Here is a 14581-nt window from a genome sequence, read left to right on the forward strand (position 1 = left end):
GAAGACAGTGTGTTTCTCACTGTTACATGCATTTGAATGGGAAACTCGACTGAAACAAAGTATAGGTTTTCATTATGTGAATAATTTTAAAATCTTAGCTCAAACGGCTGCAAAACCTGTTTGCCCAGCACAGGGATATTGAGTTCTATAAGATAAAGCCATAAACATGTTTGTCTGAGTCTTCTATCAAAAGTTACAGCGATTTATATGAAGTTGTACAAAAACGCTTTATTTCGCCAAGACAATGCGTTTCTCACTGTTACATGCATTTGAATGGGAAACTCGCCTGAAACAAAGTATAGGTTTTCATTATGTGAATAATTTTAAAATCTTAGCTCAAACGCCTGCAAAACCTGTTCTGTTTGCCCAGCACGGGGATATTGAGTTCTATAAGATAAAGCCATAAACATGTTTGTCTGAGTCTTCTATCAAAAGTTACAGCGATTTATATGAAGTTGTTCAAAAACGCTTTATTTCGCCAAGACAATGCGTTTCTCACTGTTACATGCATTTGAATGGGAAACTCGCCTGAAACAAAGTATAGGTTTTCATTATGTGAATAATTTTAAAATCTTAGCTCAAACGGCTGCAAAACCTGTTCTGTTTGCCCAGCACGGGGATATTGAGTTCTATAAGATAAAGCCATAAACATGTTTGTCTGAGTCTTCTATCAAAAGTTACAGCGATTTATATGAAGTTGTACAAAAACGCTTTATTTCGCGAAGTCAGTGTGTTTCTCACTGTTACATGCATTTGAATGGGAAACTCGCCTGAAACAAAGTATAGGTTTTCATTATGTGAATAATTTTAAAATCTTAGCTCAAACGGCTGCAAAACCTGTTTGCCCAGCACAGGGATATTGAGTTCTATAAGATAAAGCCATAAACATGTTTGTCTGAGTCTTCTATCAAAAGTTACGGCGATTTATATGAAGTTGTACAAAAACGCTTTATTTCGCCAAGACAGTGTGTTTCTCACTGTTACATGCATTTGAATGGGAAACTCGCCTGAAACAAAGTATAGGTTTTCATTATGTGAATAATTTTAAAATCTTAGCTCAAACGGCTGCAAAACCTGTTTGCCCAGCACAGGGATATTGAGTTCTATAAGATAAAGCCATAAACATGTTTGTCTGCGTCTTCTATCAAAAGTTACAGCGATTTATATGAAGTTGTACAAAAACGCTTTATTTCGCCAAGACAATGCGTTTCTCACTGTTACATGCATTTGAATGGGAAACTCGCCTGAAACAAAGTATAGGTTTTCATTATGTGAATAATTTTAAAATCTTAGCTCAAACAGCTGCAAAACCTGTTTGCCCAGCACAGGGATATTGAGTTCTATAAGATAAAGCCATAAACATGTTTGTCTAAGTCTTCTATCAAAAGTTACAGCGATTTATATGAAGTTGTTCAAAAACGCTTTATTTCGCCAAGACAATGCGTTTCTCACTGTTACATGCATTTGAATGGGAAACTCGCCTGAAACAAAGTATAGGTTTTCATTATGTGAATAATTTTAAAATCTTAGCTCAAACGCCTGCAAAACCTGTTCTGTTTGCCCAGCACGGGGATATTGAGTTCTATAAGATAAAGCCATAAACATGTTTGTCTGAGTCTTCTATCAAAAGTTACAGCGATTTATATGAAGTTGTTCAAAAACGCTTTATTTCGCCAAGACAATGCGTTTCTCACTGTTACATGCATTTGAATGGGAAACTCGCCTGAAACAAAGTATAGGTTTTCATTATGTGAATAATTTTAAAATCTTAGCTCAAACGGCTGCAAAACCTGTTTGCCCAGCACAGGGATATTGAGTTCTATAAGATAAAGCCATAAACATGTTTGTCTGAGTCTTCTATCAAAAGTTACAGCGATTTATATGAAGTTGTACAAAAACGCTTTATTTCGCCAAGACAGTGTGTTTCTCACTGTTACATGCATTTGAATGGGAAACTCGCCTGAAACAAAGTATAGGTTTTCATTATGTGAATAATTTTAAAATCTTAGCTCAAACGGCTGCAAAACCTGTTTGCCCAGCACAGGGATATTGAGTTCTATAAGATAAAGCCATAAACATGTTTGTCTGAGTCTTCTATCAAAAGTTACGGCGATTTATATGAAGTTGTACAAAAACGCTTTATTTCGCCAAGACAGTGTGTTTCTCACTGTTACATGCATTTGAATGGGAAACTCGCCTGAAACAAAGTATAGGTTTTCATTATGTGAATAATTTTAAAATCTTAGCTCAAACGGCTGCAAAACCTGTTTGCCCAGCACAGGGATATTGAGTTCTATAAGATAAAGCCATAAACATGTTTGTCTGAGTCTTCTATCAAAAGTTACAGCGATTTATATGAAGTTGTTCAAAAACGCTTTATTTCGCCAAGACAATGCGTTTCTCACTGTTACATGCATTTGAATGGGAAACTCGCCTGAAACAAAGTATAGGTTTTCATTATGTGAATAATTTTAAAATCTTAGCTCAAACGGCTGCAAAACCTGTTTGCCCAGCACGGGGATATTGAGTTCTATAAGATAAAGCCATAAACATGTTTGTCTAAGTCTTCTATCAAAAGTTACAGCGATTTATATGAAGTTGTTCAAAAACGCTTTATTTCGCCAAGACAATGCGTTTCTCACTGTTACATGCATTTGAATGGGAAACTCGCCTGAAACAAAGTATAGGTTTTCATTATGTGAATAATTTTAAAATCTTAGCTCAAACGGCTGCAAAACCTGTTTGCCCAGCACGGGGATATTGAGTTCTATAAGATAAAGCCATAAACATGTTTGTCTAACTCTTCTATCAAAAGTTACAGCGATTTATATGAAGTTGTTCAAAAACGCTTTATTTCGCCAAGACAATGCGTTTCTCACTGTTACATGCATTTGAATGGGAAACTCGCCTGAAACAAAGTATAGGTTTTCATTATGTGAATAATTTTAAAATCTTAGCTCAAACGGCTGCAAAACCTGTTCTGTTTGCCCAGCACGGGGATATTGAGTTCTATAAGATAAAGCCATAAACATGTTTGTCTCAGTCTTCTATCAAAAGTTACAGCGATTTATATGAAGTTGTTCAAAAACGCTTTATTTCGCCAAGACAATGCGTTTCTCACTGTTACATGCATTTGAATGGGAAACTCGCCTGAAACAAAGTATAGGTTTTCATTATGTGAATAATTTTAAAATCTTAGCTCAAACGGCTGCAAAACCTGTTCTGTTTGCCCAGCACGGGGATATTGAGTTCTATAAGATAAAGCCATAAACATGTTTGTCTGAGTCTTCTATCAAAAGTTACAGCGATTTATATGAAGTTGTTCAAAAACGCTTTATTTCGCCAAGACAATGCGTTTCTCACTGTTACATGCATTTGAATGGGAAACTCGCCTGAAACAAAGTATAGGTTTTCATTATGTGAATAATTTTAAAATCTTAGCTCAAACGCCTGCAAAACCTGTTCTGTTTGCCCAGCACGGGGATATTGAGTTCTATAAGATAAAGCCATAAACATGTTTGTCTGAGTCTTCTATCAAAAGTTACAGCGATTTATATGAAGTTGTTCAAAAACGCTTTATTTCGCCAAGACAATGCGTTTCTCACTGTTACATGCATTTGAATGGGAAACTCGCCTGAAACAAAGTATAGGTTTTCATTATGTGAATAATTTTAAAATCTTAGCTCAAACGGCTGCAAAACCTGTTTGCCCAGCACGGGGATATTGAGTTCTATAAGATAAAGCCATAAACATGTTTGTCTGAGTCTTCTATCAAAAGTTACAGCGATTTATATGAAGTTGTTCAAAAACGCTTTATTTCGCCAAGACAATGCGTTTCTCACTGTTACATGCATTTGAATGGGAAACTCGCCTGAAACAAAGTATAGGTTTTCATTATGTGAATAATTTTAAAATCTTAGCTCAAACGCCTGCAAAACCTGTTCTGTTTGCCCAGCACGGGGATATTGAGTTCTATAAGATAAAGCCATAAACATGTTTGTCTGAGTCTTCTATCAAAAGTTACAGCGATTTATATGAAGTTGTTCAAAAACGCTTTATTTCGCCAAGACAATGCGTTTCTCACTGTTACATGCATTTGAATGGGAAACTCGCCTGAAACAAAGTATAGGTTTTCATTATGTGAATAATTTTAAAATCTTAGCTCAAACGGCTGCAAAACCTGTTTGCCCAGCACGGGGATATTGAGTTCTATAAGATAAAGCCATAAACATGTTTGTCTGAGTCTTCTATCAAAAGTTACAGCGATTTATATGAAGTTGTACAAAAACGCTTTATTTCGCGAAGACAGTGCGTTTCTCACTGTTACATGCATTTGAATGGGAAACTCGCCTGAAACAAAGTATAGGTTTTCATTATGTGAATAATTTTAAAATCTTAGCTCAAACGGCTGCAAAACCTGTTTGCCCAGCACAGGGATATTGAGTTCTATAAGATAAAGCCATAAACATGTTTGTCTGAGTCTTCTATCAAAAGTTACGGCGATTTATATGAAGTTGTACAAAAACGCTTTATTTCGCGAAGACAGTGTGTTTCTCACTGTTACATGCATTTGAATGGGAAACTCGACTGAAACAAAGTATAGGTTTTCATTATGTGAATAATTTTAAAATCTTAGCTCAAACGGCTGCAAAACCTGTTTGCCCAGCACAGGGATATTGAGTTCTATAAGATAAAGCCATAAACATGTTTGTCTGAGTCTTCTATCAAAAGTTACAGCGATTTATATGAAGTTGTACAAAAACGCTTTATTTCGCCAAGACAATGCGTTTCTCACTGTTACATGCATTTGAATGGGAAACTCGCCTGAAACAAAGTATAGGTTTTCATTATGTGAATAATTTTAAAATCTTAGCTCAAACGCCTGCAAAACCTGTTGTTGGGTCTAAACTCAGACCCCGCTGTATCCAGGACTTATTCCCATGAAAGAAAAGCAAGGCAACAGTGTTCGATCGATTTCTTGCGCAAGGGAGGCCTCTCGTCTGTGACCAGCACGTTGAAATGACCACGCTGGTGGCCTCCTCTCGCCGCCTTTTATTGACAAACTTCAAACAATAGTTTACAAAACACCTCCCCTTGCAACCCCCTTTGGTTACAAAGACAAGGCACTGTATGTAAGTGTGTGTGTGTGGGTGTTATGTGAGAATGTGTGTGTGTGTGTGTGTGTGTGTGTGTGTGTGTGTGTGTGTGTGTGTGTGTGTGTGTGTTTGATCAAAGGGTCATAAAACCTAAAAGCAGGAACAACATCCTTGGTCATAAAGAGGGTAGTCTTCCCCCACACCCAATGTATGGTTTACCAAAGATAACACAGTGAAACCATACAAAGGGTAGGAAGCTCTACCAAACATCAAACAGATCTTCAAGTTAGGATGTATCTACAATAAAACCTCCCCCAGCACAGAGTGGCTGGAGAGGTGGTCAGGATCAAAGGAATGGCTTTGATCCTACTGCTTAAACTAAGACTGTACAAATTTAAGAAACAATGGCAACATTCAACAATTAGACTTAACATTTCCCTCCTTTTTGTCATTGTTCTTAAATTTCAACTTATGCACCCTTTGTTTAGACAGTGTCAGTGTAGATTTCATTCATGCACAGTAAACTACATCCTATACATAAGCAAATCAGTATCAACAGTTCAAAAACAGGAATTAATATCTTCAAAAGAAGATGCCACCAAGGACCAGACAGTAACCAAGCTATCCAGCCTTGTGGCGGATCTACTCCTGTCGTGCAATTCATTATGTATTTCTTCAAGTAAACAACTGAATGTCAAAGGTCAAACAAGAAGAATCATCATTCTCAAAAATCATATGTCACTACAATCCAACTGTATACAGACATAGGTATTTAAACGCATCAGTTGACTTTATTGTTTGTCCATGTGGCTCTCAGCTAACTTCAAAGCTGCAGCCTGGTCAACACCCTTCTTTATGACTCCTATCAACCCCCCCAAATCTTCTCACTGTAGGCATCCTGTGGGGGTTAGAGTCAACTTGTGAATTATCTGCATTTACAACTCTTCTCCTGTCCTGTTGTCACCACAGAAAAAGCTTTGTAAAGGAAATTGGATCCAGCTGTTTTGATCTTCTTGGCTCAAAACCTCAAGTGTTCATGATGTAAATGTAGACAAAAGGCTTCTCTGTTTACATCCTTCTTGCAGAAGACAAAAGAATAAGTGATGTTACCATGTTCCATGGTTAATCTCCAACTTGGGCTAATCCATTGTCCTTCGTACACATAGGCAATTGGCCTGTTTCCAGTTCGTTTAACTGTATAATGTCCTGCAACAAGTCATATTCTTTGAGTCAGACGAGCAGGTCTGTCTCACCAGAGCAGTTCACCTTCCCAGCTACTGGTGAATCAACCTTCCATTCAGGTTATGAGGAATTGGAAAGTTGAAAAGTTGGCAGTGTTCCTGGATGTGTTGCTAAAGCAACCAAACAAACTGTCTCGCTCCAAGTGATGCTATCCGGTTGTGTTCTTAAACTGCCACCAGTAGTTGGTTGAAAACCCATGCGGGTACTGGGTGTGATTTGCTCTGTCCCAATGCGCTCCTGTCATCCCACTCAGGGTCCACAGGCACAAGAAGATGCACAGCACATTCCCAGCCATTCTGATGAGTACCTGTGGCTCAGTTGGTTTCTTCACCGGATTGAGACGAGGGGCCCTGGAGGCTTTCCCCCCCTTTGTTCCCGGTCTTCCTGCCACTTACTCCGAGCTGGCCTGGATGTGTGTCACCTTCTTGCAGTGCGCTTGATGTATCCAAGTGTTCCTTCCAGCAATCTTCACTGCTGTGGTCGTCGTCAGCAGCATCCGATATGGACCTTCCCACCATGGACTGGACCAGCACTTCCTCTCCATGGCCTTATCATCATCCAATCTCCAGACTTCAGGCTCTGCTCCTGCGAAGAAACAGAATCATCTGGCAGATCATTTGTTCTCATGACTACTTTACTTTTAAACATTTTCAAGCATCTAATCTGCTAATATGCTCTCTCTTCTGCTTTTCTATCATCACTACAGAAGACTGGAACTCTAAATGCTCTAACATGTGTAATCTCAAAGAGTCAGACCATTCTCTGTTGGAGTAATCCTCATGTACTTATTCTATACAGTCTAACCATGTCCTGCCTGTCTTCCTAAATCTTAACTTTACTGTCTGCAAAAGTTTTTTTTTTAAAGTATTTAATAATCCTAGAGTGAGTATAACGACTGCTCATCTCCCTCCTGTTTGAGACATGGCATAGCCAATGGCTCAAAATAGCAGCAGTCTTATACAAATTATTAGGCAGTACTGGTTTATCACACAGATAAAAAAATCATCCTGCAAGCTTGCTCCCTCTGTAAGTCACAACTATTGTCCTGCAGTAGGTGAGTGGGCCTGCATGTCTGCTAATGCTGTACTGATAAAAGGTTAACACCATGTTTAACTAAAGCTGCCTCTTTTGCGATCTTATCTGCAAAAACTTCCCCTAATGCAACCGGATCTTTCCCTCACATGTGTGCTGCACATTTACAAACGGCAATTCCACTGGTTAATAACGCTGCATCCAGCAGAATTTGCAAGAGTTTGGTGTGTTCTGCAGGTTTCCCTGTAGAGGTTGTCACACCTCGTCTCACTCACTGCACTACAAAGAAATGTACAGTAGCAAATGTATACTGCCTATCAGTGTATATTGTCTCTCTACAGCTTTACACGCTTCCGTTAAAGCTAGCATCTCTGCTGCTCAAGCAAACATGAAACATGCTAGTTGTCCTACATAGATAACTCTCTCTCACTGTCAGCTACAGTAAAACGTGTTCTAGTCTGTCCCTCTGCTGTTGTAAAACTCAAATCATCAACAAACCAAACCTTTCCCTCAACGAGTGGCACATCTATTAAGTCATCCCTCAGCTTACACGTCTTCTCCTCGCGCTCTCTACACTCATGAGAAGTGTCCTCCTCCGTTGGCAAAAAGGGTTTGACAGATTCAGAATTCTGCACCACTTTATGGTAATATGTGTGGTTGTGAGAGTAACAGTAACATTAAAGACAAGTGTCTTGTAGGTGACAGAAATGTAAGTTTAGTCTGCAATAGTAAACATCTACCTCGTGTGGAACTAACAATTGCAAAAGGTGAAATAAACTATTGAAACATTGTACAGCTTAAGCTGCTGCACATACTGATCTCACGCATGGAGGTAAAGCACGAGCAACTAGAGCTAATCTTTTAGGATAGTAAGTTACTGGCTTCACTTGTGGAAAAAGTGCTGTTAGTTATTTTACAGTCACCTGGCATTTGTGCTGTTCACAGAACCACAAGTCCATCGCTGGACCTCCTCTGCGCTGTCACTTTTTGGAGCTTGGCACGCTCCCTCAGGTTCCATTTTCCAACGCTGAAAGTCTCCTTGTGACAATCCTTTGGAAGCCCAGTAGCACAGCTCTCTGTGCTGAAGGTGATCTCCGATCCTCCTGAAGACTCCCTCCAGGCCTCAGCTTCCATCTTGTGGACGATCCTCTCAGTCTCTCCTTCTCATCATGGCACCTCACGACATCTACAAATTGAAAAAAATGACACTCCTCTCGCCACACGGCTTTCGCCATGTGTCAACTCCCCAATGAGACATGTACAAGAGTGTTGCACAGTCTCCCTAAAACAATCTCCAGGGTTTGTCCCTTGGAGCAGCTTCACTCCAAGCTGTAACCCTGTGTAAGAACATTAATCAGCACTTAAATGTTCAGCTTGTTTAACTCCCAGCTCCTGTATCACAGAAGACAAAGTCTTAAATTTAAACAACTTCACATTTGCAACCAACTGTAGATCATAAGAGTAATAAAGTATTCAGCATCACAGAGACAAGTATCATTGCAGGTTTATTCTAAACTCATTAATCTCCTACGTTTTCCCATAATTTATTCCAAATTATTTAACATCTCAATGTTATTCCACATTGTAATCAGTGAACTTCACTTATAGGCCATCAAAGCCTCATCTGAACATGGATGCACCACTTGCATAGGTTTAATACTTGTAAATAAACAGCTAATCACACAAATCACTGCAACAATAATAGAAAACATTGTTTAATATTAATTCTGGACCCCACCTCTTGACGCATGGACACTTCTCATGCGTCAACTCACCAAACCTGGATCCCTGTCTTAAAAACTGGCTCCACCAGGAGCCTGCATACTCACCATCATGGCCTGGAAAACAAGATCTGGAAGTAAAATCAAACTTCACACTTATAAACAAGTATATCACAAGGGTAACAAGCATTCAGCATCAGCAAGACAAGTGTCATGTGCAGGTTTTCTCAAATCATTAAATCACTATTGTTACCATAATTCGCCTCAAACATGGATCATCCCATGTGCTCAGTTAACATTAATGTAATCGGTGACTTCTCTTAAGCAAAGTCACTCCACTCATATATTTATTATGGGTCCAAAAGTGGCCAGCAAATGAGCCCATAATAAACTATTCCATAAATATCGTAATCTCTTATTTGTTTTACTCATGTCACTTGTCCGCTTCTGCTGAATGCTACATGCACTCTTAAAGAAAACAAAACCTGTAATAAAGAAACAAACATCCACCAGTTGTTCTGCTAAAAACCACATCATCAAATCACATGAAAAACTGCAATGCTGTAAGAAAAAATGCAAATGTTAGCGCTGCGCAGGTGTGTACACACTTTCTCACAGTAACTTCTGTGAGTACCACAAGCCCATGAATAACACACCTCTGATAGATTCACAAACATAAAAATGGCATTTAAAAGGTTAAACCATCACGCAACCTCAGATGTTGCTATCATCTTTCTGCTCCTGTAACAGAGACACACACAGAGATACATCCACACCTTTGTCAAGTGGGGGTTGACTTCACACAATGGTGTTAAGTCAGTCAGTCAGTTCCCGATTTATTTTAAAATTCTTACTCATTCACTCAGTGATTCCTTCTTTTGCTAATTGTGGAAATTATCGTCGCATTCGTTTCCACGCTCAGCAAAACAACGTCATTTCAAAAAGAAAAATAATTTAGACTGGATTTCCTCGTTGAATCCTTTTGGACAGGAATTTGTTTCCTGATTGTCCCAAATAAGAGCCCATTTTAATTTTGGGGAAGCTCACTTTGCAACAGTTTTCTCGACGACGCTTCGATTCTAATCGTGCAGATCTGCTCAACAGAGATCATCAAACAAAACTTTCAGTGCACCATGAAAGTAACAAAATAAAAGAAAGAAAATAAAAGAAATCAAAGAAAATAAAGGAAAGATAGGCCTTGTTTAAATCATGACACGTGTTCTTCATGCCAGGGGGATAAATCGTAACAAAAGACAAATCAAACAGCCAGTTTAATCTCAAACATTCATCCAATCAGCCATACACACAACATACAGCATAACCCTGTTGTCTTAGCACATAATAAGTTTTAGTTCTCATGTAACTAAATGTGTGCCATGGTAAAACTTCTTCACACACCAGAAACTCACAATCAGCTCACTCAACTCACTCATTTAAGACCTCTCATCAGCATTCTGTTTCCTCCTCTATGATGCAACCATCTGTCCTCCTATAATATTCAGTCCACTAGTCTATGTATCACTTTCATCTTACTAGTGACTTGGACAAGATGACAAACAGAATCTCATGCTTAAGATGCTGTCTGGTCTCATGAGTATCATTGTATGTGTATATGCATGTAGGGTTAGTATGGTTAATGCATTTTCAGTATGTTTTTGTGTTCATCTCTCATCACACTTCCATTATTCTCATCACTGCTTAAAACAACACACATCTCTCTGTTTTTTTTCTTTAACTGTACTTTTCTCCAAAACAGAAAATAGCATTACAGCTGTTTCAGACTGAGAAACACCAAACACTCTTCGTGCTATCATTCATCCACACAACTATTTTATTTCTTTTTGTCCACTGGGCAGGTGACATGCAGAATCACGTCTGCCCCAGCTGGATACCTTTCACACACACCATGACGTCAGACACTCTCACACTCATGGAATTGATCAGGAGAAAAACTTTCTTCATCTTCACACTCTGTTACAGAAACACCATATGTTTTGTTTTTTTTTTTTGTTTTTTTTTTGTGTTGTGTCAGGGATGGATATGTAGTTGTAACGTTTGTGTTCACTAACTTTACTTTCTGTTTCCTACCCTGCCAAGTCTGTCTTGGACTCAATGCTGCTCCTAATATGCCTTTAATCTCTCCTCCACTTCTGCCTCTGCTCTCTCACGCTCTTCTCTGACTCTACTTTCTGCTAACATTCTTGCTCTTTCTAATGCTTTTCTATGGTGTTGTTCTAGAGTAGTTGCAGTGGATTGAGCTGTAGTTTCATCCTCAGGTTTCACAACTACTTCTTGCAATATTGCTCTTTTAACATTCTGTGCTTCTCTCCTCTTCTGAGCCTGCTCCAGCCACAACTTAGCAACTGCTAACTGCAATTCCTTCCTCTGCTTCGCTTTACCTGTTTTACCTGCTACACTTACAGCTATTCTTTCTACCAGCATTTTACACTGAACTTCCACTAATGTCCCTTCAAATCCACATTTCTTATACCAACAACCTACATACTGCGTGCTGCCTGGTAAAACTTTCTGCATAAATTTTACATCTCCTTCTAAGGCAGACTTACACATTTTATTCTCCATTACAAGACAACAATCAGCCACACTCACGCAGACCACGTCTGGCCCGCACACACACAACATAGGCCTATCGCTTGCGTCTGCACGCACAGCTAGCGCTCTCTGTTGAAAACTCTCAAACGCCCCATATGGCGGAGAATTCAACCTTCGGACACTCTCCAACGCCCCAAATGGCGGAGATTCCGGACTCTGAACCTAGGTTCTCTCCACGCCCCAAATGGCGGAGAACTCTCTACGCCCCAAACGGCGGAGAAGCCTGCGTCTCTCTCACGCGGCTAGCGCGCTCCCGGACTCACGTTTAACGCACAGCCCGTAGCCGCTCTCTATTGTTTTGGGTCCACGTGCGCTCTCGTGACCAGCGCTCCCCGGGACTCAAACGTTTCACGCAGAATCACGGTGACGCGTATCTAGGATCCCACATTCATTCACACGGTTATAGAGACGCTCTCTAAGGCCTTCTGTACTCACTGTTTGTTTACGTTCATGGGAAGAGTCTCTGGATCCCGTCAATCGTCATCCATCCCGAGGGGAGGTCAGGCGCAAACTTCCCGGCCTGGTGGCAAGCCAAAAACACCAGGGCTTTACGTCAATCATCCCAGACGTTGCGGTGGCGTCCTCTCCCTCTCCTCGGTGGATGCAATGTGTTAGGCTCCGGCTCCGAAGGACCAAAAAATGTTGGGTCTAAACTCAGACCCCGCTGTATCCAGGACTTATTCCCATGAAAGAAAAGCAAGGCAACAGTGTTCGATCGATTTCTTGCGCAAGGGAGGCCTCTCGTCTGTGACCAGCACGTTGAAATGACCACGCTGGTGGCCTCCTCTCGCCGCCTTTTATTGACAAACTTCAAACAATAGTTTACAAAACACCTCCCCTTGCAACCCCCTTTGGTTACAAAGACAAGGCACTGTATGTAAGTGTGTGTGTGTGGGTGTTATGTGAGAATGTGTGTGTGTGTGTGTGTGTGTGTGTGTGTGTGTGTGTGTGTGTGTGTGTGTGTGTGTGTTTGATCAAAGGGTCATAAAACCTAAAAGCAGGAACAACATCCTTGGTCATAAAGAGGGTAGTCTTCCCCCACACCCAATGTATGGTTTACCAAAGATAACACAGTGAAACCATACAAAGGGTAGGAAGCTCTACCAAACATCAAACAGATCTTCAAGTTAGGATGTATCTACAATAAAACCTCCCCCAGCACAGAGTGGCTGGAGAGGTGGTCAGGATCAAAGGAATGGCTTTGATCCTACTGCTTAAACTAAGACTGTACAAATTTAAGAAACAATGGCAACATTCAACAATTAGACTTAACACCTGTTCTGTTTGCCCAGCACGGGGATATTGAGTTCTATAAGATAAAGCCATAAACATGTTTGTCTGAGTCTTCTATCAAAAGTTACAGCGATTTATATGAAGTTGTTCAAAAACGCTTTATTTCGCCAAGACAATGCGTTTCTCACTGTTACATGCATTTGAATGGGAAACTCGCCTGAAACAAAGTATAGGTTTTCATTATGTGAATAATTTTAAAATCTTAGCTCAAACGGCTGCAAAACCTGTTTGCCCAGCACGGGGATATTGAGTTCTATAAGATAAAGCCATAAACATGTTTGTCTGAGTCTTCTATCAAAAGTTACAGCGATTTATATGAAGTTGTACAAAAACGCTTTATTTCGCGAAGACAGTGTGTTTCTCACTGTTACATGCATTTGAATGGGAAACTCGCCTGAAACAAAGTATAGGTTTTCATTATGTGAATAATTTTAAAATCTTAGCTCAAACGGCTGCAAAACCTGTTTGCCCAGCACGGGGATATTGAGTTCTATAAGATAAAGCCATAAACATGTTTGTCTGAGTCTTCTATCAAAAGTTACAGCGATTTATATGAAGTTGTTCAAAAACGCTTTATTTCGCCAAGACAATGCGTTTCTCACTGTTACATGCATTTGAATGGGAAACTCGCCTGAAACAAAGTATAGGTTTTCATTATGTGAATAATTTTAAAATCTTAGCTCAAACGCCTGCAAAACCTGTTCTGTTTGCCCAGCACGGGGATATTGAGTTCTATAAGATAAAGCCATAAACATGTTTGTCTGAGTCTTCTATCAAAAGTTACAGCGATTTATATGAAGTTGTTCAAAAACGCTTTATTTCGCCAAGACAATGCGTTTCTCACTGTTACATGCATTTGAATGGGAAACTCGCCTGAAACAAAGTATAGGTTTTCATTATGTGAATAATTTTAAAATCTTAGCTCAAACGGCTGCAAAACCTGTTTGCCCAGCACAGGGATATTGAGTTCTATAAGATAAAGCCATAAACATGTTTGTCTGAGTCTTCTATCAAAAGTTACGGCGATTTATATGAAGTTGTACAAAAACGCTTTATTTCGCCAAGACAGTGTGTTTCTCACTGTTACATGCATTTGAATGGGAAACTCGCCTGAAACAAAGTATAGGTTTTCATTATGTGAATAATTTTAAAATCTTAGCTCAAACGCCTGCAAAACCTGTTCTGTTTGCCCAGCACGGGGATATTGAGTTCTATAAGATAAAGCCATAAACATGTTTGTCTGAGTCTTCTATCAAAAGTTACAGCGATTTATATGAAGTTGTTCAAAAACGCTTTATTTCGCCAAGACAATGCGTTTCTCACTGTTACATGCATTTGAATGGGAAACTCGCCTGAAACAAAGTATAGGTTTTCATTATGTGAATAATTTTAAAATCTTAGCTCAAACGGCTGCAAAACCTGTTTGCCCAGCACGGGGATATTGAGTTCTATAAGATAAAGCCATAAACATGTTTGTCTGAGTCTTCTATCAAAAGTTACAGCGATTTATATGAAGTTGTACAAAAACGCTTTATTTCGCGAAGACAGTGCGTTTCTCACTGTTACATGCATTTGAATGGGAAA

General features: G+C 39.6%; 1 long non-coding RNA gene across 1 annotated transcript; it reads right to left on the minus strand.

The window, feature by feature from the left end:
- Positions 1-4970: 4970 nt before the first annotated feature.
- Positions 4971-12943, minus strand: LOC146566673 (uncharacterized). The gene is made up of 2 exons (XR_014893804.1): positions 12140-12943; positions 4971-8556 (listed from the first exon to the last, which is right to left on the minus strand). It is a non-coding gene; the product is annotated as an uncharacterized LOC146566673 (long non-coding RNA).
- Between the last annotated feature and the right edge of the window lie 1638 nt (positions 12944-14581).

This window comes from Mchenga conophoros, linkage group LG9, assembly GCF_057382185.1.
Source record: "Mchenga conophoros isolate Kocher_MC1m ecotype Shallow Benthic linkage group LG9, M_conophoros_male_GT1.1, whole genome shotgun sequence".
Classification (NCBI taxonomy): Eukaryota; Metazoa; Chordata; class Actinopteri; order Cichliformes; family Cichlidae; genus Mchenga; species Mchenga conophoros.